Source organism: Rattus norvegicus, chromosome 2 (genome assembly GCF_036323735.1).
Source record: "Rattus norvegicus strain BN/NHsdMcwi chromosome 2, GRCr8, whole genome shotgun sequence".
Classification (NCBI taxonomy): Eukaryota; Metazoa; Chordata; class Mammalia; order Rodentia; family Muridae; genus Rattus; species Rattus norvegicus.
Window position 1 is genome coordinate 65,927,244 of NC_086020.1, and position 22,403 is coordinate 65,949,646.

General features: G+C 36.2%; 1 pseudogene; it reads left to right on the top strand.

The window, feature by feature from the left end:
• The first annotated feature begins 12,403 nt into the window (after positions 1-12,403).
• On the top strand, positions 12,404-17,596 carry Klra5-ps1 (killer cell lectin-like receptor, subfamily A, member 5, pseudogene 1; annotated as a pseudogene).
• The last annotated feature ends 4,807 nt before the right edge of the window (positions 17,597-22,403 follow it).

The window sequence follows — 22,403 nt, forward strand, 5'->3', positions numbered from 1 at the left end:
GATGGTTTTAGCTCCTTTGCCAAAGATCAAATTGGGTATGTAGGTATGTGGGTTCATTTCTGGATCTTCAATTCTATTCCACTGATCTACCTGACTATCTCTGTACCAATATCATACAATTTTTATCATCATTGTTCTGAAATACAGCTTGAGGTCAGAGATGGTGTTTCTCCCAGAAGTTCTTTTATTGTTGATGATAATTTGTGCTAATCTGTGTATTTTGTTATTCCAAATGAGTTTGCAAAGTGCTTTTTCTAAGACTAGGAATAATTGAGTTGAAATATTGATGGGTATTGCATAGAATCTGTAGATTGCTTCTAGCAATATGACCATTTTTACAATATTAATCCTGCTGATCCATGAGCATGGGAGATCTTTCCACCTTCTGAGATCTTCTTCAATTTCTTTCTTCAGAGACTTGAGGTTCTTGTCTGACAGATTTTTCACTTGCTTGGTTAGAGTCACACCAAGGTATTTTATATTATCATTGACTATTTTGAAGGTGGTCACTTCCATAATTTCTTTCTCACCTGTTTATTCTTTGAGGAGAGGAAGGCTACTGTTTTCTTTGAGTTAATATTATATCCTGCCACTTTGGTCTTTTTACTCTGATACATACATTTCTCATACCTTGTATTCTCTCTATATGTGGTGAATTTTATTCATCACATATTTCTTTCGATATTATTTTATTTCATATTTGTCTTCAGTATCAATGGTCTTCTTCATGTGTAAAATTTTTTGTAGTCACATAGCGCCTATAAGCATATTTATGTCACACACAAGGGCAGCTGAGAGTACAGAGAGCACATGTAGTTCTATATGATCTTTTCCCTTTGACTTCTAAAATAGAGTATCCAACTTAAAAGACCCTAATACAAATAATTCCAAATACACGATTTTTAATACTTATAACTGTTACTACCAGGTCTATACTAACATAAAGCTAATCATTAATTTGTTTTAATCCTACCTGTTAATTATTTTTTAATCTTTATTCAATTGTTTGAATTTCATTTTCATGTGTACATGTTCTTTCAATAGGTAATAATTAGACTGGGAATAAGTAGTAGTAGTAGTAGTAGTAGTAGTAGTAGTAGTAGTAGTAGTAGTAGAGGTAGTAGAGGTAGTAGAGGTAGTAGAGGTAGTAGAGGTAGTAGTAGTAGTAGTAATAATAATATCATCTAAAGGTTTCTCTCATATTAATTGTGGGGAAAAATTAAAAACATTGTGAATGAGTTCTTATTTTAAATCTTAGTAATTTACACTGGTTTCTCGTGTAATAAGAAGGGATGACCACTCCTCCCAATGATATAATTTACTATTAAATGACACACATCTCCAATCACCAAGAGAAGTCAACTGAAATGAATCCATGTCTGAATTCACATCTCTCCTTCATAAGAAACCTTTCTTACCATGTGGGAATATTCTTTCCTTTCATTATAATTCTACAAAGAAAAACACTGTAGCCCACATATAACATATGTTCCTCAATATGTTCATTTTCCTTAAGCATAATGTTGTTACCCTTCAGTAATTTTCATATATTTGCTTTCAGTAATCTATATACTGTACTGTATTTGGGGGAAAATCTATATCCCATTTGAGATATATGAACAAAACTTAAATATGCATTCATTTCTTAGGTGTGACTGTCTATGCAGTAAGATAACAGTATCATTTTTGTTCCTCTATTCTATGGCTATTGGACTCTTAATCTCAATGGGAATGAAATCAAAAAGAAAACAGGCTGGGGGAAGTTTTAATAAGTTAATACTATACTTGTATTCTATGAATAACAATCGTTGAAATTAAAAACACTATCATGCCCTATTACCAAAGAGTTTAAAAATCATATTTAATTATCAAAGAGGAAATTACTAACACCGGTTAAGACACTAGTCTCTCTCTCTCTCTCTCTCTCTCTCTCTCTCTCTCTCTCTCTCTCTCTCTGTGTGTGTGTGTGTGTGTGTCCGTGCGTGTAATGTGTGCATGTGAATGTATATGTTAATGTTCAGTTTCAAAGAGTAAGTTGTTTGCTTTAATTTGAGTGTTCAAGTGTGATTCAATAGAAAAGAATATGAAAAAAATTCCCATTAATGGCAAAATCAGATACTCACATTCATTTCTCTGGCAAATAAAGCTGAAAACATGTTTCATGATATTTCTTTATAATAATTATAATAATAATCATATTAATATTATATTAATAATAATGATAATTATTTTTCCTTTGCACATTCTTTTATTTTTTTCATCTTTAATAAATTGGGTATTTCTTATTTACATTTCAAATGTTATTTCCTTTCCCGGTTTCCAGGACAACATCCCCCTAACCCCTCCGCCTCCCCTTCTACATTGGGGTTCCCCTCCCAATCCTCCCCACATTATTGCCCTTCCCCCAACAATCCCGTTCACTGGGGGTCCAGTGTTGGCAGGACCATGGGCTTCCCCTTCCACTGGTGCCCTTACTAAGCTATTCATTGCTACCTATGTGGTTGGAGCCAGGGTCCGTCCATGTACAGCCTTTGGGTAGTGGCTTAGTCCCTGGAAGCTTGGTTGGTTGGCATTGTTGTTCATATGGGGTCTCAAGCCCCTTCAAGCTCTTCCAGTCCTTTCTCTGATTCCTTCAACGGGGGTCCCATTTTCAGTTCAGTGGTTTGCTGCTGGCATTCGCCTATGTATTTGCTGTATTCTGGGTGTGTCTCTCAGGAGAGATCTACATCAAGTTCCTGTTGGCCTGCCCTGCACATCTTTGCTTCATCCATCTGACCTAGTTTCGTGGCTGTATATGTATAGGCCACATGTGGGGCAGTCTCTGAATGGGCGTTCCTTCAGCCTCTGTTCTATAATTTGCCTCCCTATTCCCTCCCAAGGGTATTCTTGTTTCCCTTTTAAAGAAGGAGTGAAGCATTCACATTTTGGTCATCCTTCTTGAGTTCCATGTGTTCTGTGCATCTAGGGTAATTCGAGCATTTGGGCTAATATCCACTTATCAATGAGTGCATACCATGTGTGTTTTTCTGTGATTGGGTTACCATACTTGGCATGATATTTTCCAGTTACCATATTTGGCATGATATTTTCCAGTTCCATTCATTTACTATGAATTTCATAACGTCATTGTTTTTGATAGGTGAGTAGTATTGATTGCGTAGATGTCCATTTTCTGTATCCATTCTTCTGTTAAGGGACATCTGGGTTCTTTCCAGCTTCTGACTATTATAAATAAGGCTGCTAAGATCATAGTGGAGCACGTGTCTTTGTTATATGTTGGAGCATCTTTTGGGTATATGCGCAAGGGAGGTATAGCAGGGCATTCAGGTAGTTCAATGTCCAATTTCTGAGGAACCTCCAGACTGATTTCCAGAATGGTTGTTCCAGTCTGCAATCCCACCAACAATGGAGGAGTGTTCCTCTTTCTCCACATCCTCGCCAGCATCTGCTGTTGCCTGAGTTTTTGACCTTAGCCATTCTGACTGGTGTGAGGTGGAATTTCTGGGTTGCTTTGATTTGCATTTCCCTAATGACTAAAGATTTTGAACATTTCTTTAGGTGATTCTCAGCCATTCGGCATTCCTCAGCTGTGAATTATTTGTTTAGCTTTGAACCCCATTTTTTACAGGGTTATTTGTCTCCCTGCGGTCTAACTTCTTGAATTCTTTGTATATTTTAGATATAAGCCCTCTATCTGTTGTAGGATTGGTAAAGAACTTTTCCCAATCTGTTGGTTGCCGTTTTGTCCTAACCACAGTGTCCTTTGCCTTACAGAAGCTTTGCAGTTTTATGAGATCCCATTTGTGGATTCGTGATCTGAGAACATAAGCTATTGGTGTTTTGTTCAGGAAATTTTCTCCAGTGTCCATGTGTTCGAGATGTTTCCCCATTTTTTCTTCTATTAGTTTGAGTGTATCTGGTTTGATGTGGAGGTCCTTGATCCACTTGGACTTAAGCTTTGTACAGGGTGGTAAGAATGGATTGATCTGCATTCTTCTAAATGCTGATCTCCAGTTGAACCAGCACCATTTGCTGAAAATGTTATCTTTTTTCCATTTGTTGGTTTTGGCTCCTTTGTCAAAAGTCAAGTGACAAGACATATGTGGATTCATTTCTGGGTATTCAATTCTATTCCACTGTTCTGTCTGTCTCTGCACCAATACCATACAATTTTTATCACTATTGCTCTGTAATACTGCTTGAGTTCAGGGATAGTGATTCCCTGGGAAGTCCTTTTATTGTTGAGGATACTTTTAGCTATCCTGTGTTTTTCGTTATTCCACATGAAATTTTTTCTAACTCTATGAAGAATTGGATTGGAATTTTAATGGGGATTGCATTGAATCTGTAGATCGCTTTTGATAAAATGGTCATTTTTACTATACTAATCCTGCCAATCAGTGAGCATGGGAGATCTTTTCATCTTCTGAGATCTTCTTCAATTTCTTTCTTCAGAGGCTTGAATTTCTTATCATACAGACCTTTCACTAGTTGTGGTAAAGTCACACCGAGGTACTTTATATTATTTGGGACTATTATAAAGGCTGTCGTTTCCCTAATTTCTTTCTCAGCTTGTTTCTCTTTTGTGTAAAGGAAGGCTACTGATATATTTGACTTAATTTTATAATGAGCCACTTCGCTGAAGGTGTTTATGAGATTTGGTAGTTGTCTTGTGGAACTTTTGGGATCACTTAAATATACTATCATATCATCTTCAAATAGTGATATTTTGAGTTCTTTTTTTCCAATCTGTATCCACTTGATCTCTTTTTGTTGTCTGATTGCTCTGGCTAGAACTTCAAGAACTATATTGAATAAGTAGGGAGAGAGTGGGCAGCCTTGTCTAGTCCCTGATTTTAGTGGGATTGCTTCAAGTTTCTCTCCATTTAGTTTAATATTAGCTACTGGTTTGCTGTACATGGCTTTTACTATGTTTTGGTATGGGCCTTGAATTTCTGTTCTTTCCAGGACTTGTATCATGAAGGGGTTTTGAATTTTGTCAAATGCTTTCTCAGCATCTAATGAAATGATCATGTGGTTTTTATCTTTCATTCTGTTTATATACTCGATGACATTGATGGTTTTCTGTATATTAAACCATCCCTGTATACCTGGGACGAAGCATACTGATCATGATGGATGATTGTGTTGATATGTTCTTGGATTCAGTTTGCAGGAATTTAATTGAGTATTTTTGCATTGATATTCATAAGAAAAATTGGTCTGAAGTTCCCTTTCTTTGTTGGGTCTCTGTGTGGTTTAGGTATAAGAGTAATTGTGGCTTCATAGAAGGAATTTGTTAGCGCTCCATCTGTTTCAATTTTGTGGAATAGTTTGGACAGTATTGGTATGATCTCTTCTATGAAGGTCTGATAGAATTCTGCACTGAACCCATCTGGACCTGGGCTCTTTTTGGTTGGGAGACTTTTAATGTCTGCTTCTATTTCTTTAGGAGTTATGGGGCTGTTTAAATGATTTGTGTGTTCCTGATTTAACTTTGGTAACTGGCATCTGTTTAGAAAATTGTCCATTTCCTGCAGATTTTCAAGTTTTGTTGAATATAAGCTTTTGTAGTAGGATCTGATGATCTTTTTATAATTTCCTCTGATTCTGTTGTTATGTCTCCCTTTTCATTTCTGATTTTGTTAATTTGGACACTCTCTGTGTTCTCTCCTTAGTCTGCCTAAGGGTTTTTCTATCTTGTTGATTTTCTCAAAGAACTACCTTTTGGTTCTGTTGGTTATTTGTATAGTCCTTTTTGTTTCTACTTGGTTGATTTCATCTGACTTTGATTATTTCCTTCCTTCTACTCTTCCTGGGTGTATTTGTTTCTTTTTGTTCTAGAGCTTTTAGGTGTGCTGTAAAGCTGCTAATGTATGCTCTCTCTTGTTTCTTTCTGCAGGCACTCAAAGCTATGTGCTTTCCTCTTAGCACAGCTTTAATTGTGTCCCATAATTTTGGGAATGTTTTACCTTCATTTTCATTAAATTCTAAGAAGTCTTTAATTTATTTCTTTATTTCTTCCTTGACCAGGTTATCATTGACTAGAGCATTTTCAACTTCCATGTATATATGGGTGTTCTTTCTTTATTGTTATTGTAGACCAGCTTTAGCCCGTGGTGGTTTGATAGGATGCATGGGATTATTTCTGTCTTTCTTTATCTTTTGAGGCCTGTTTTGTGCCCAATTATATGGTCAATTTTGGGGGAAGTACCATTAGGTTTTGAGAAGAATGTATATCCTTTTATGTTCAGTATATTTCTTAAGTATTATTAAATTAAGTCATTGTCCTGATTTTCCTATGAACTTTAAAATTGTCAATGACTGATACAACAAAGAATGAGTCTCTTGCATTCTTTTTCATCATTTGTGAAACTATTTTATGCCTTTGCTATTTATATGCAGTCTAAAGCTGACACTGCCATAGATGCAATTGTGCATATTTGCACACTTTACTAAATTTCTTCTCCTCATTTTCCTCTAGTCCCTTCTTATATTACATCTCAGTTAAGGAGTCTTTATATTTTTTTAACATTTTGTATTAGATACACTATGTAGTTTCTGAAATTGTCTAGTACAGGTGTTTTCTTCAGTCTTGAAGTTGCTTACAAATTACTTCTTGGACACATATAAAAATCACTGCAGATGATTAGGACAAAAGAAATGTATTCTCTCATATATCTGTAAAAGAAAATTCAATAGAACGTTCTCAACATAACAACTGCTGACTAGCAAACACTCTTTGTAATCTATTTTCTGATTCAACTGCTTTTAACAAATACTGTTGCATAGTACAATGATAACTGAACCTGCTCTATAACCCATAGCTTATAGAAATTATTTTCATTTCCTTTGTGAAATTATTTGAACTGTAATTGAATTGAGAATACATGCTAACTGAGAAAACAAATATGCTATTTGTCAGCTCTGTGTGACATTTCCATAATAGTAATATGTAATATACAGCCCTACCATTTGACAAATACATGTGCCTGATATCTGGAAATGTGAGCACAGACACAGAGGTAGACATTCCTTGTGCAAAAGAATTTGATAGCTTGTTGGTAAGGTGAGGTCCAGCTTGTCTCCACTAGGTCATCTTCATGTGAATCCGGTGGTTATACGGTTTTGTTCTAGGGATATTTCATTTTTTTAATAACGGTTTTAGCTGACATTCATGGAGAGAATGAATCCTTAGAAGTGTGCCACTAGTGAAAGGAAATCCTGTCAAGAGTATGTTTCTTTACAAAGCTGTGTCACACCATCCTTTGGGCCCTCTGCTGGAAAAGTAGAATCAAGTCTCAAATAATGCCTTTTAAATTGTATCCTCTAGTATTATAGATGTAGGACAGTACTGTATCATACCTCTGTGGATGTAAAATAGCTTGTACCTGCTTTATGATACGTAGTAGTGACCGTGCTTTATCAGAGCTGTTTTTAATGATGTTGCTCAGAATGTTTTCTTTCCAGATGATGATTGAGAAGCTAATTTTAAAAAAAATGGTGCCAGGTACCACAAGAGTAACAGAACTGTGCTGTTTTCTCGGGTTTTGTTTTTTTTACTTTTTTTTTTTTAATGGAGTGTGCTGGATGTCTCTACAGTTTTGTTCAGATGACTGCAGAACCTGGAAAAGCTGTTGCTGCTGTTGATGCATAACACACTGCTATTATTGGTCTTTTTATATAAATATAAATATATATATATATACAGATATATAATTTGAATTTTTTGAAACTTTACCTGTGCTGTCAACTTTCAAAAAAAGTATCCCCGTTTACTGTGTTGAGTTGGCACTGTACAGAAATTAACAGCCATATTGGTCTAGAAATGTTGAACTTAAGTTTTTTCCATGTGTACAGGGGTAACACACTGTATTAAATATGTAAGGTCTTATATACGTGGGTTTGATTACAAAAACTAATAAAGTATTCTCTAAATTTAAAAAAAAAGCACGCTAACTCTGCATCTCGGATGCTTTCTTTAATGAATGGAGGAGAAAAATGTGAACATAACTATCACACGGTACTAGTCTTTGTAAAAGTATTCCCCAGTGTCTCTACTTCCTGTTTTTCTTTGTTTTATTGTTTTGCAATTATTGGTTTGTTTGTTTGTTTTTCCAGACAGAAAGTCATTGCATACCTCTGGCTGGTCTGAAACGCACAATGCATGCCAGGTTGTCCTGGGAATTGCAGCAGAAATGCTTGCCTAAAACATAAAGATATCCTTCTGTCTCTGTCTCCCAAATGTTGGGATTACAGGCATGATCACTTCCTTTAGGCTTTATTCCTTTTCTAGTTCTCTTCTTTCTTTCTTTCTTTCTTTCTTTCTTTCTTTCTTTCTTTCTTTCTTTCTTTCTTTCTTCTTGTTTGTTTCAGTAATTGGTCACTGTAGAGGCTATTCCTGCTTGTCAACTTTACTATATCTGGAATGAACTCCAACCTGGAATGAGAAGGCTCAACTTTGACCCTGATTGAGGCTCAGAGATACAAGTTTCTGACCTGTATCTTGGTATGGATATCTTGAGGCAAAGTGGCTGTGAATCCTAGGAGCTTAAGTTAAGGAGATCTCTGAGTTCAAGTTCACTTGTGACAAAGCAAGTCCCAGATCCAGGTATGGTGGTATGCACCTTTAATCTGGGACACAACTTCTGCTTCAGACTTACATAAGGACATTGGAAGAAGGAAGAGTCTCTTTTTTGCCTCCCTCCCTGACTGCCTGCCTGCCTTCTGGGCTGAACCACTGCTAGATATTTGGTCTTCCATTCACAGCTGTTGCTGATTATTGTTGGGGAGTTGGACTATAGACTGTAAGTCATCAACCAATTCTCTTACTATATAGAGACTACCCAAAAGTTCTATGACTCTAGAAAACCCTGACTAAGAGAGTCACCCTTAGAAAAAGCCAAATATTTTCTCAGAAATCTTATTCAAGTCTCTATATAATGCCAGTATTAACACTATTTTTTCTTTGCCTTAATAAGGACCAGATTATTTCTCTTGACTAGGAACTAGCGAGCTAGGTAGATAGACTAGACATGATTTGGTGTCCTAATTGGATAAATTTAAATTGTATTCAGTGTAACAGAGAAGCCCTTAAATACCATAAACCTAATTTTCTATAACGTGTTTGAATGGTTTGGGGAGTTATAAATCTGTTCATTTGCAATAACCAATACAAAATTTGAAGTATTAAACCACTAAAATCAGGGACTAGAGAAGGTTGTCTCATCTTTCCTTACCTATGCAGTACAGTACTTGAAATCTAGACAGAGCAATTAGACAACAAAAAGAGATCAAGGGGATAAAAATTGGAGAAGTCAAAATAATATTATCTTCAGATAATATTAAAACATACATAACTAACCCCAAAAATTCCAACAGAAAACTCCTAAACCTGATAAAAAACTTCACCAAGTGTGCTGGATATAAAATTAACTCAAATGCTTAGTGGCTTTCCTCAACTCAAAGGATTAAAAGGCTGAGAAAGAAATTAAGGAAATGACACCCTACACGATAGCTTCAAATAATATAAAATACCTTGGTGTGACTCTAACCAAGCAAGTGAAAGGTCTGAATAACAAGAACTTCAAGTCTATGAGGAAAGAAATGGAAGATCTCAGAAGATGGAAAGTTCTCCCATGCTCATGGATTGGAAGGATTAATATAGGAAAACAGTCATCTTGCTGAAAGCAATCTACAAATTCAATGCAATCCCCCACCAAAATTACATTCAATTCTTCATATAGTTAGAAAGAGCAATTTGCAAATTCATCTGGAATAACAAAAACAAAACAAAACAAACAAACAAACAAAAAAAACCCAAAGAACAGGAGAGCAAAAACTATCCTCAACAATAAATGAACCACTGGGGGAATCACCATCCCTACCCTCAAGCTGAATTACAGAGCAATCATGATAAAACCTCATGGCATTGGTACACAGACAGGCAGGTAGATCAATGGAATAGAATCCAAGATCCAGAAATAAATCCACAAACCTATGGCCACTTGATCTTTGATAACGGAGCCAAAACCATCAAGGGATTAAAGACAGCATAGTTCAACAAACTAGAGGTCAGCATGTAGAAGAATGCACATTGACCCATTCTTATCTTTTTTTTACAAACCTCCATACAAAACCAGATGCACTGAAACTAAAAGAAGAGAAAAAGGGGAAGAGCCTTGAACACATTAAGGAGAAAATTTCCTGGACAGAACACCAATGGCTTATGCTATAAGATCAAAAATCAAAAATTTGATCTTATAAAATGGCAAAGCTTCTGTATGGCAAAGAATACTGCCATTAGGACAAAATGGCAACCATCTGATTGGAAAAAGGTCTTTACCAATTCTATATCTAATAGAGGGCTAATGTCTAACATATACCAAGAAATCAAGAACTTAGACTCCATAGAATCAAAGAATTCTTTTTAAAAATGGTGTACAGAACTAAACAAAACATTCTCAACTAAGGGGTACCAAATGTCTCAGAAGCATATAAACAAAATGTTCAACATCCTTAGTCATCAGGGAAACACAAATCTAAATGACCATAGGGTTCCACCTCACACCAGTCAGAATGGCTAAGATCAAAATTTAAGGTGACAGTAGATGCTGGTGAGGATGTGGAGAAAGATGAACACTCCTCCATTTTTGGTGGGATTGCAAGCTGGTACAACTAATCTGGAAATCAGTCTGGCAGTTCCTCAGATAAGTGAACATAGTACTATTTGAGGACCAAGCTACACCACTCCCGAGCATATATCCAAAAAAAAATGCTCCAACATATAACAAAAACACATGCTCCACTATGTTCATAGCTGCCTTATTAGTAATAGCTAGAAACAGGAAAGAGCCCAGATGTCCTTCAATAGAAGAATGGATACAGAAAATATGGTACATTTACACAATGGAGTACCACTCAGTTATTAAAAACAACGACTACATGAAATTCTTACGGAAGTGAATGGAACTAGAAAATATCATCTTTGAGTGAAATAACCCAATTACAAAAGAATATACATGGTATATAATTACTGATAAGTGGATATTATCCCAAAAGCTTGGAAAACCTAAGGAAAAATTCACAGATCATATTAAGTCTAAGAGGAAGAAAGACCAAAATATACATGCTTAATTCTTTCTTAGAAGGGAGAAAAAAAATACTCAAAGGAGGAAACAAAGAGTGAAGCAGGGACTGAATAAAAGTTCATTCAGTAACTGCCCCACCTGGGAATCCATCTCGTATGTAGTCAACCAAAGTCAGTCACTATTGCTGATGCCAAGAAGTGCTTGCAGGCAGGAGCCAGATATGGGTGCCTCCTGAGAGGCTCTGCCACATGAGGATGCTTGCATCCAGCCACCAGACTAAACATGGGGACCCCAGTGGAGGAGTTAGAGGAAAGACTATAAGAGCTAATGTGGTTTACAACACCATAGGAAGAACAACAGTATCAACGAACCAGACCCCATCAAAGCTCCCAGAGACTAACCCACCAATCAGTAAGTACACGTAGAAGGACCCATGACTCCAGCAACATTTGTAGCAGAGAAGGTTATTGTCCAGCATCAATCGGAGGAAAAGGCCTTGTTGCTCTGAAGGTCCCCCCCCCCCCAGTATAGGATAATGTCATGGTGTTGAGATGGGAGTGGGTGGGTGGAGTGTGAGCATCCTCACAGAAGCAGGGGGAGGGGGAAGGAGGTATGGAAGAGAGGGGAAAGGGGATGACATTTGAAATATCCAAGAAAAATAAAATTTAAAAAAGATGTCAATAGCCATGCTATTTTTGCGAGTTATTTTTTTTCAAATTAAAAATTCAACTGTATTGCCATGTCAGCAATATTAAGAAATTTAGTATTTAAGGATCCAAGAAAACTTCAATGAATTCTTTGAGGAAAGATAAACACTGCAATATTTTCATAATCAATCAAGAGATAATGCAGAAAAGAAAGGAGAATTATTGATTTCCCATAAACAGAATAAAAGTACTAGATTAAACACCATACCAAAAGGAGTCATTACAAATGTTCCACAAGTAATTGAAGATTGTAACTGATACAAGGTGAAGTTGTACTCAGCACATGGCAGGCATTGTCCAGGGATTTTCATGTGAGTAAACATGAAATGTGCAAACATTGCTATGGCTGAGACATATGCTCTATGACAAGCCTGGTACATTCTCTGAGACAAAAAATAAATAAATAAACAACAACAAAACAAACGAACAAACCAATGTGAGAAAGACCTTTCAATGAAATTTATATAAGACTATCTTGGTTTTGTATAGGAATGTTAAATAGAAATGCAAAGTTTGGGTAAAAATAGGAACAATAAAGCAGGATGGTAGGAAAATACATGTCATAACTAAAGTTGAGCAAGATCCACTAAAGTATACTGAACTAACATGAGTCAAGGTAAATTTCTGCAGGAAAAGAAATAAAAATTACATCAAGTGCTTATAAAAAAACTATTCATTTGGTCTTATCAAGAGTGGCTGCATTCCAAATTTGGACAGAATGTGGCTGAGTAGATAGTTGCCCAGTGAATGGAGTTTTCCATATAGAGCCTTGCCTAGCTTCCATCTGCATGGTTTTCTGGTTTCATTCAAGTGTTAAAATTATCATAGACAGGAAACTCACTTGATGGAGAAAAGTATCTGTAAAGTTGCAAGAAATGTATTTTAAAAGAATCCCGAAATAAGTTGTTTTTGTCTAGAAAAATTTAAGAAATGAAAACCAAAGTCCACCCAAAAGCAACCCCAGATATGACTTTAATGAGTTTTAAGAAAGTGAGACAGAAGTTGAGGAATAAACATAATCTGTTATAACAAAAGTGAATTGAAAATGAGGCCAAGAAAATATTTACAAATAAGAAGAATAATCTACCTATGAGAAACAAAATCATGATGACCAAACATGAAAAGAAATTTATGAATGGGCTAAGTTTACGTCCATGAGAAATTAGCAAGTGTTAATTAATTGAGTTAGAGGACATGTTTCTATGTAAACCTTGCATTCTTCTTACAACCGGGTATAAGTATTTATTTTTAAATGTCAAGCACTAAAGTACACATGGCTTATTTCACAGAATGCAAATTAATGTCATCAAATCCCTACTGTCCATGTAAAATTTACAGTTCAGAGATTTCCTGAAATGTTGCTTAAGCTTGTATGACCTGCAAAACTGACATTTGAAAACAAGAATTTTTTTTTATTTGCAGGTTAAAGGGCATACTAGTTAAGTGGAATATTTAGCTTAGAATGGGTCAATTTTCACAATTATAGTGTCAGTGATTTTAAATATTGCATCATTTGAAAAGCAAAACTGACATAAATAGAAACTCATATTATAAATTAATTAATATTAAATATTTAATGTTAACTTTTCAGAATGTGAAAGTGGTTACCACAGTGATTTCTAACATAAAGACATACAATCCTAATTTATCATAATTATTCTAAGAGTTAAGGATGAGAATGGTGTTCCTACCTTTCTCTAGGAGATGTTGAAATCAATTAATGAAAATTTATAAAGATATACATTTTAAAGTATTTTATTTTTTATTACATTTCTAGTTATGTTCCTGTTTCTCAAATCAACAGAGGCCCTGAAACTTAGCTTCAGTTTAAAATAACAGTTGCTTCTTAGCAACTTGTCCAACTATGGTTTTCTCAGTTTAATCCTGAGGAGGGCTCTTGAAGTCTAATTTGATGTAATCCTCTGTGTTGAACTACAGCGTTTATCACAGCAGTGGTTTTAGCTGAAGCATCTGTTGAGCTAGAATGATATTTCTTTGCATATTGTTCAGAGAGAAGGGAGCAATTCACCATTCTTATCCCCAGTGCTGGCAAAAGACTTTTCTCATGAGGAGACTTTATACAATGTGTAGATATAGTTCTCCAGATTTCTTCCTTTCCTTCCTTCCTTCCTTCCTTCCTTCCTTCCTTCCTTCCTTCCTTCCTTCCTTCCTTCCTTCCTCCCTCCCTCCCTCCCTCCCTCCCTCTCCCTCCCTCCCTCCCTCTCTCTCTCTCTCTCTCTCTCTCTCTCTCTCTCTCTCTCTCTCTCTCTCTCTCTCTCTCTCTCTCTTTTGGTTTGTGTTATCTCTGAACTCTTATCCCAGCCTCATAATTCCTTATGGGATGCCCATGGTCTTGTTTAACAATGGCGCAAGAAATGCAATTCAGTGTCAGCCTTATCTTGTATCCTTACTCCTTCACAGGCACTATTATCCTCCTAGTGAGCCTGTACATAGCATTCTGTAACTCACAATCTCCTTATAGAACATACAATTTAATGAAAGTTTAAAGCCCATTGACATAGCACAGGGAATTAGCCATTCAAAATAGATTTCTGTGAACCCGAGAACTCTTACCCATATTCTAGCAGCACAATAGTTCAAAATACATGTAATCAAAATGCACAAGCAAATACAATAGGATAGGAACCCTAGAGCCAACTCTGATGGTTTTATTACAAGGCAGGACCAAGAGAACTTTAAGGCAGCTATTCTAAGGATCTCTGGCTACTTAATTCTTTTGTAAGGGTTTTGAAACTATAGTATGCTTATACCATACTTTCTGCAATTTCTTTCCTCCAACTACTCACTTATTTTCTTTCAAGTTCCTGATATTCTTTTCTTTAACTTTTCTTGCATGTTTATAAGGTGTGTGTGTGTATATGTGTGTGTGTGTGTGTGTGTGTTTGTATGTGTGTGTGTGTGTGTGTGTGTGTGTGTGTGTGTGTGTGTGTGTGTGTATTTGGGTATGTACTACTAAATATATGAACAGTATGTACAATGTTGCCTCCATGCATGTTTTCAAGATGACCATTTGGTATTAGATAACCAATTGCTGTGCACTTCCTTAGGGAAAACTATTTCTTCTAGATACCTTTAGCATTTCTGCTGGTGTTATATTTGTTCAGATTATTTTAGGCAGCCATGTTGGTGAGACTTCATGGGTATAGTTTTTCTAAAATATCTTGAAGACACAAATCAAAACAAACATCCTTTTTCTCTGGGTCTTGCAAAATTTCTTTCCCTCATTTCTGTGCAGATCCCCCAAGATTTAGGTGAATAAGTTAGGGTATATGTCAGTTGGAACTACACACTGTTACTCTACATGTAGATCAATTATGGTTTTTCATAATGACCTTGCCTGGTATAAAAAGAAGTTTCCTTGATGAGAGGTAAGGACTACACTTACTTGTGGGTTAAGAATGTAAGGATACATATTTTGAATATGGTAAAGGATTATGAGGGTTTACTATAGTAGCAGTTATATCTTCTATAAGCTTCCTGACTCCACTTGCGCTGGATATTTATTGCCTTTCCAGTGAAAGGAACATTTCCTTTCTTGTTGAGCTTGTCCTAGTTCAATAAGAAACCTGTTGGTTACTCACAATGTCTGTATCTCATTAGTGGATCTTTAGTGTTATCTATGCATACTGTTGTTTTTGTTTTATGAAGTGTAGCTGGGTGCAATAGAAGAACAAACAATGTGACAGAGCAAAGAAGAAAAAGGACAAAAGAAGGATTATAGCTTATCTCCTCTCCTGTGGACTCTGAACATCCCCATTATATTTTTGGGTAGGTGGTACAGGCTGTATTCAACTTAAGCAGTGAAATATAAATGGTTTCTCTTGTGCTACCCTTCATCTTTTCCACGGAGTGCATCCTGCTTTCTTTGAGGACAATGATTCAATTAATTTGTTGGGTTTCCATTTCATTCATTTCTAATCCTTTCCTATTGTATTTTGTTTTAATGAAATGTTGTCTTCATGTATTGATAATTTGCAGCATCTAAAATTAAGTACAACTCAAAGAAAACACATTCATAGCTCTACAAAAAAATAACAAAAATTTTGATCAAGCCACAGAAGACACTTATTGTCAATTAGCCGTGAGAATGGTGGAACGCACTGTAAGTTTCTCTCTTCTGTATTTATATATGGAGAATCTGCTGTCATCCAGATTTCATTGTGCTGAAGAGAAAGAATCCCAGATATAAGGTAAGCTTCTAGGTTGTGGTTAATGTAACTACTTCCCCTGTCATCATAAAAAAATTCTCATGAAAACTGTTTAATGTCTTTAAAATACTGACATGGAACTTCCACTTTAGTGAGGGCAACATGTTAAATGTTCTACTGATTTTAAAGGAAGTAATTAAAACACATACACATGAAATTTTCCTATGTCACTTACTTAAAGTATGAAAGTATGATTTTGAACAAGGAACAAAACTATATTAGTTCATTGTGTAGTTATAAGTTTAATTCATAAAATTTATACCTTTCCCTGTCTGCACAAGACAAGATAAAAGGATTCAAGGCACCTTTGTCATAAATTAATAGGATAAGTCTCAAAACTGTAGATCCTACATAGATGAAACCACTGTAAAAAACCTGTGTGTGTGTGTGTGTGTGTGTGTGTGTGTGTGTGTGTGTGTGTGTGTGTAAAGTTTCACAAAATTTGGAACTTATTTATGCCTTGTCCTTGTACTGTAAATCCTCCTGACTCAACCTTGAAGGAACTGCATGACAGGAATAGATCCTCACCCAGTTCCACAGTAACAACCGTATATTATACAGAAGATGGTGGAGGTGTAGACACAATCCAAGTACAAGATACCAAACTGAAACATGCAGTCCTTCATGAAAGATAACTGAGGATGGAGAGGAGGGAAAGATGGATGGATGTTCTTGAGAACTTTGGACCTGATCTATAAACATCCCCATTTTTGAAAGGGTCTATAAGTCAACTATCACTTTTTCCCTGTAAGTTCGATTTTTCTCTATATATTTGTGTCTTTGACTTGTAAAAAATTCCTCCTTTTTTCCGTGCTATACAAAATTGTAATTAGTATTGAGATATGCTCTTTTTATGGTGATGATTTTCTTGCATGGTTTTGTTGATTTAAGAATGTTTAGTCCCCTGGTGGCTTGTTATGTTAGCTCATGGAATCCTCTGCCCCCATCTTCTGGTAACTGTTACAGTGCTGGTCACAAACATTTTTCAGTATAGTCAATAGAGAAATGAACTTCAGGAAAATCTAAACAACCTTCAGAATAAATACAACACCATGCAAAATGACATCGACTTAAAGGAAGAAATGCTGAGAAATAAGTTGGGAGAATGTTGAGCAGGTAATGATGTTCTGGAAGCCCTCAACAGAGAACAGAAAATATAGTACAGTGAAACCAATACTCTTTTAGATTCCTTACAGCACACAGGCAGAGATGTTGAAATGTACTGGTTTTGCTATGGTAAAAAAAGTTATTCTTTCATCACAGACAGAAAAACATGGAGTGGATGTGAACAAACCTTCCAGAATTATATCTTATCCCTTTTAAAGATAGTTGATGAGGATGAACTAAAGTTTCTTCATATCCATGTTTCTGCAGACAGGTACTTGATTAGATTGCCACATGATAATAAAGAAAGAGAATGGGTAAGGATTGCAAATGGCCCATCTAAACTTTCCTTGAACACAATGAAATTAAATGTAAAGGCTGGAGGACAACAAGACTAGAAGATAGTAAATGTGAAAGTTCCTACCCCTGTATTTGTGAGAAGAGATTGGACAGGTTCCCCGATTGACTCCCCAATAAGAGTTAAAGGACTTAGTCCACTAGGCAAACAGAGAGATGAGCTGGAAGAGGTTGGAGATGTTCTCTGGAATCTGATGTGACAGTTCAGAGGCTTCTGACTTCCTGGTGGAGACAGAACATATCTCTTCTAGAGCATGGATACACTATGCCCCAAAGCCTCCAGGGCTCTGTTTTTTTCTGCTTTCTTAAACTCATATAGAACTAAATACTGAACTTTAAAAAACAAAGAAATTAATTGGATAGGGCCACAGAGAGGAATTCTACAGTCATTCAATGATATTTATATTCTTTAAAGTTGCATGCTTTGGTAGAAAGAGATACTTATAGAAGTGTAGATTTATTCTAGATGCTCTTCATTACATTGAATAATTGTGTTCATTTGCCTGAACCTGCAAACAACAGAGTTGTTTAGTTTTTTTTTTTTTTTTTTTTTTTTTTTGTAAATCTATTTGTCTGTTGAGGGACATTTAGGTTGTTTCCAGTTTCAGGCTATAATGAATAGAGCAGCAACGAACAGGGTTGAACATTTGTGTTTGTAATAGAATGTATGGTCCTTTGCGGATATGCCCTACAATAGTATAGCAGGACTTTGAGGAAGATTATTTGCTACCTTACTTAGGAACTGCCATACTGATTTGATATCACTGTATCAAACTCCCATCACCAATATTTCTTTTTTTGTTACTTAATCTTCTTTTTATATGCCAGATTTTATTCCCCTCCCTGTCCACCCTCTAACTCTTCCACATCTCATACCTCTTCCCCATCCCCGATCTCTAAAAGGATGTCCCCACCCTCACCCTACATGCCACCAGACCTCTAAACTCCCTGGGGCCTCCATGTTCTTGAGGGTTAGGTACATCTTCTCTGATTGAACCCAGACCCAGGCATTACTCTAATATATATGTGTTGGGGACTCATGTCAGTGGGTGTATGTTGCTTATATGGCGGTGCAGTGTGTGAGAGATCTTGGGGGTCCAGGTTAATTGAGACTGATGGTCCTCTTACATAGTCGCCCTCCTCCTTAGCTTCTTCTAACTTTTCCCTAATTTAACCACAGTGGTCAACAATTTCTGTCCATTGGTGGGGTGCAAATCTGACTCTTTCAACTACTTGTTGGGTTTTCAAAGGGATGTCATGCTTGGTCCCTTTTTGTGAGTGCTCCATATCCTCAGTAATAGTGTCATGTCTTGTGGCCTCCCTTTGAACTGGATCCCACTTTAGCCCTGTCGCTGGACCTCCTTTTCCCAAGGCTCCTCTTCCTTCTATCTGTTTCATATAGAGTTAAACTAGTTTCCTTCACTGCAGCTACATTTGAGAAGTTTGGACTATGTAATTGTACTGAAATGCTTCTTCACTCACCAGCTTTCTAATGGGCTCACATCCAATCAGCATGAATGTTAAATCCTAATCCTGAGTGCATTATTCTAACAATTTTCTATCTTTGAAATTAACTTAAACTGAAACTTTGTTTAAAGTTTACTTATATTAAAACAACCTTTACCTATTGAGCAACAGAATATTTCCAGATTTTGGGTTTCACTTTGAATATTGTTATTATGAAGAAAAGACAGATTTTTTTTAATAGCTATAGTTAGTATCTGTGACATTCTATGGTGATTTATAGAGATTTTGATGCTTGAGACATTATCAGCCACTGCTTTCCATTTTTCAAATAAAGATAATTCTTCCTTGTCTGAATCTATCTTAAGAAAATTTTCCTGGTTACTTGTACAAGAGAAAAATCATGGGAAAAAAGACCTTAAAATACCTGGAAGAAGAATTTCATAAATTTGTATGGATAAATTGCTATTTCATTAATGGTCTCACTTAGAATCTAAGACTAATGAAACATTATGTTCATAGTTTGATACCTAGTCACTTATACTTTATAAAGAGAAGCTCTGAAGAAGAAATCCATATCATCTAGAGTGATAGGTCTGCAGTTCAGAATTCTTACTGCAATTCCAGTGGACTGGAGTTCAGTTTGCCACACCTTGTCACATGGCTAACAAGCAACTGTAACTCCAGATCAATGAGATTCTGTATACTTCTCTGGTCTCCATGTACACCTGTACACAAGTAGCTTATGTACCCATAGAAATCAAAACAAAAACATAAGTGAAAACATAAATTTTCTTTTCTGAAAACCCATGTAATATATTTAAACCTTATTATCATTCACTTTGTAATTTTTTTATGTATAACAACATATTAGAAATTGACTGGTACATTTTTGAACATATAACATGAAATTACTAAAGGTTTTACATGATAATGAATTTGATCAACATTGAGAATGTATAAAAGTATATAATTTCTATATCATTTATTATTAATAATAATGATGTGTTTAGAAATAAAGCTGCTACCTTAAACTGCTTCTTAATTATGTTCATAAAACTTAAAATAGTAGCAGAAAGAAAATTCTAAATAAATCTGTGGTCTAGTTGAATCACTACATTAGTATAATATAGGATGTTTATTTAATTTTTAACTACTTTGTAACAGTTTACAAATTAGAATATTCCAACATAAAAACTGGAGAAAAATCACAATTTCAAACTATCTATCAATAACTTAATAAACAATTTTAAATATTTTATGTGTAAATATACATGTAAACATTTCCTTTACACATTTCCTAATATTTTAGCACTTGTCATCTAGTTAATATGTAATTACAAAAATCATTTTCTTAAATAAGTGCAATGAGTATTTGTTATTAACATAAGAGAGAACATAATTTTCACCTTCTTAACCAGGTTCCTTATATATATGAAAGCAGACACTATCAAGTACAACTAAAGAGAGTACATTGAGGGACCCATGGCTCCAGTGGCATATGTAGCAGAGGATGGCTTTGTGGACATCAATGGGAGGGGAGGACCTTGGTTCTGTGAAGGCTCATTCCCCAGTATAGGAGAATGCCATGGCAGAGAGGCAGGAGTGGGTGGGTGGTTGGATGGATAGGTGGGGGAGCACCTTCTTAGAATCAGGGAGGACGGAGAGTGGGATAGGGGATTTTAGAGAGGAAACCAAGAAGGGGTATAATATTGAAAATGTAAATAGAGTGAGGGAGAGCTAAAACTTCACAGGGGCAGACATGCCTGGGAATCCAGAAGAGACTACACTCTGTCCACCTTTCTAACCCCAGAGGAAAGAGTCTAATGCCATCTGTGACCACAGTGCCCGGGGACTACCGGCAAAGGCATAGGAGGCCCTCCTAGTGTCCACCCTCACAGAGAGCTCAAAAGCAACACCCCACGAGTAAACTTGAGCCAGGGGACCACAGGTAAGACCAACTATTATTCTCCAAGCAATCTGCTTGGTGAACTCAGGACACAAACCCACAGGAACAGCTGGAGACCAGTAGACAGGAAAGACTGCATGCCCGAAAGCAGAACACTCTGTTCCCATAACTGGCTGAAAGAAAACAGGAAAACAGGTCTAAATCACTCCTGATACACAGGCCAATAGGACAGTCTAGCCACTGTCAGAAATAGCAGAACAAAGTACACCAGAGACAATCTGATGGCGAGAGGCAAGCACAGGAACCCAAGCAACAGAAACCAAGACTACATGGCATCATCGGAGCCCAATTCTCCCACCAAAGCAAACACTGAATATCTAAACACACCAGAAAAGCAAGATATAGTTTTAAAATTCTATTTGATCATGATGCTAGAGGACATCAAGAAAGACATAAAGAACTCCTTTAGAGAAATGCAGGAAAACATAAATAAAAAAGCAGAATCCAATAGAGAGGAATCACAAAAATCCCTGAAAGAATTCCAGGAAAACACAATCAAACAGTTGAAGGAATTAAAAATGGAAATAGAAGCAATGAAGAAAGAACACAGGGAAACAATCCTGGATATAGAAAACCAAAGGAAGAGACAAGGGGACATAGATACAAGCATCACCAACAGAATACAAGAGATAGAAGAGAGAATCTCAGGAGCCGAAGATTCCATAGAAATCATCAACACAACTGTCAAAGATAATGTAAAACGGAAAAAGCTACTGGTCCAAAACATACAGGAAATCCAGGACTCAAAGAGAAGATCAAACTTAAGGGTAATAGGTATAGAAGAGAGTGAAGACTCCCAGGTCAAAGGACCAGTAAATATCTTCAACAAAATCATAGAAGAAAATGTCCCTAACCTAAAGAAAGAGATGCCCGTAAACATACAAGAAACCTACAGAACTCCAAATAGATTGGACTAGAAAATAAAGTCCTTCCGTCACATAATAGTCAAAACACCAAATGCACAAAATAAAGAAAGAATATTAAAAGCACAAAGGGGAAAAGGCCCAGTAACATATAAAGGCAGACCTATCAGAATCACACCAGACTTTTCGCCAGAGACTATGAAAGCCAGAAGATCCTGGACAGATGTCATACAGAAACTAAAGGAACACAAATGACATCCCAGGTTACTGTATCCTGCAAAACTCTCAATTAACATAGATGGAGAAAGTAAGATATTCCATGACAAAACTAAATTTACACAATATCTTTCTACAAATCCAGCGCTACAAAGGATAATAAATGGTAAGGCCCAACATAAGGAGGCAAGCTACACACTAGTAAAAGCAGGAAACTAATCATCTTGGCAACAAAACAAAGAGAAGAAAAGCACACAAACATAATTTCCCATCCAAATACGAATATAACAGGAAGCAATAAGAACTATTTCTTAACATCTCTCAACATAAATGGTCTCAACTCCCCAATAAAAAGACATAGATTAACAAACTGGATCCGCAATGTGGAACCTGCATTCTGCTGC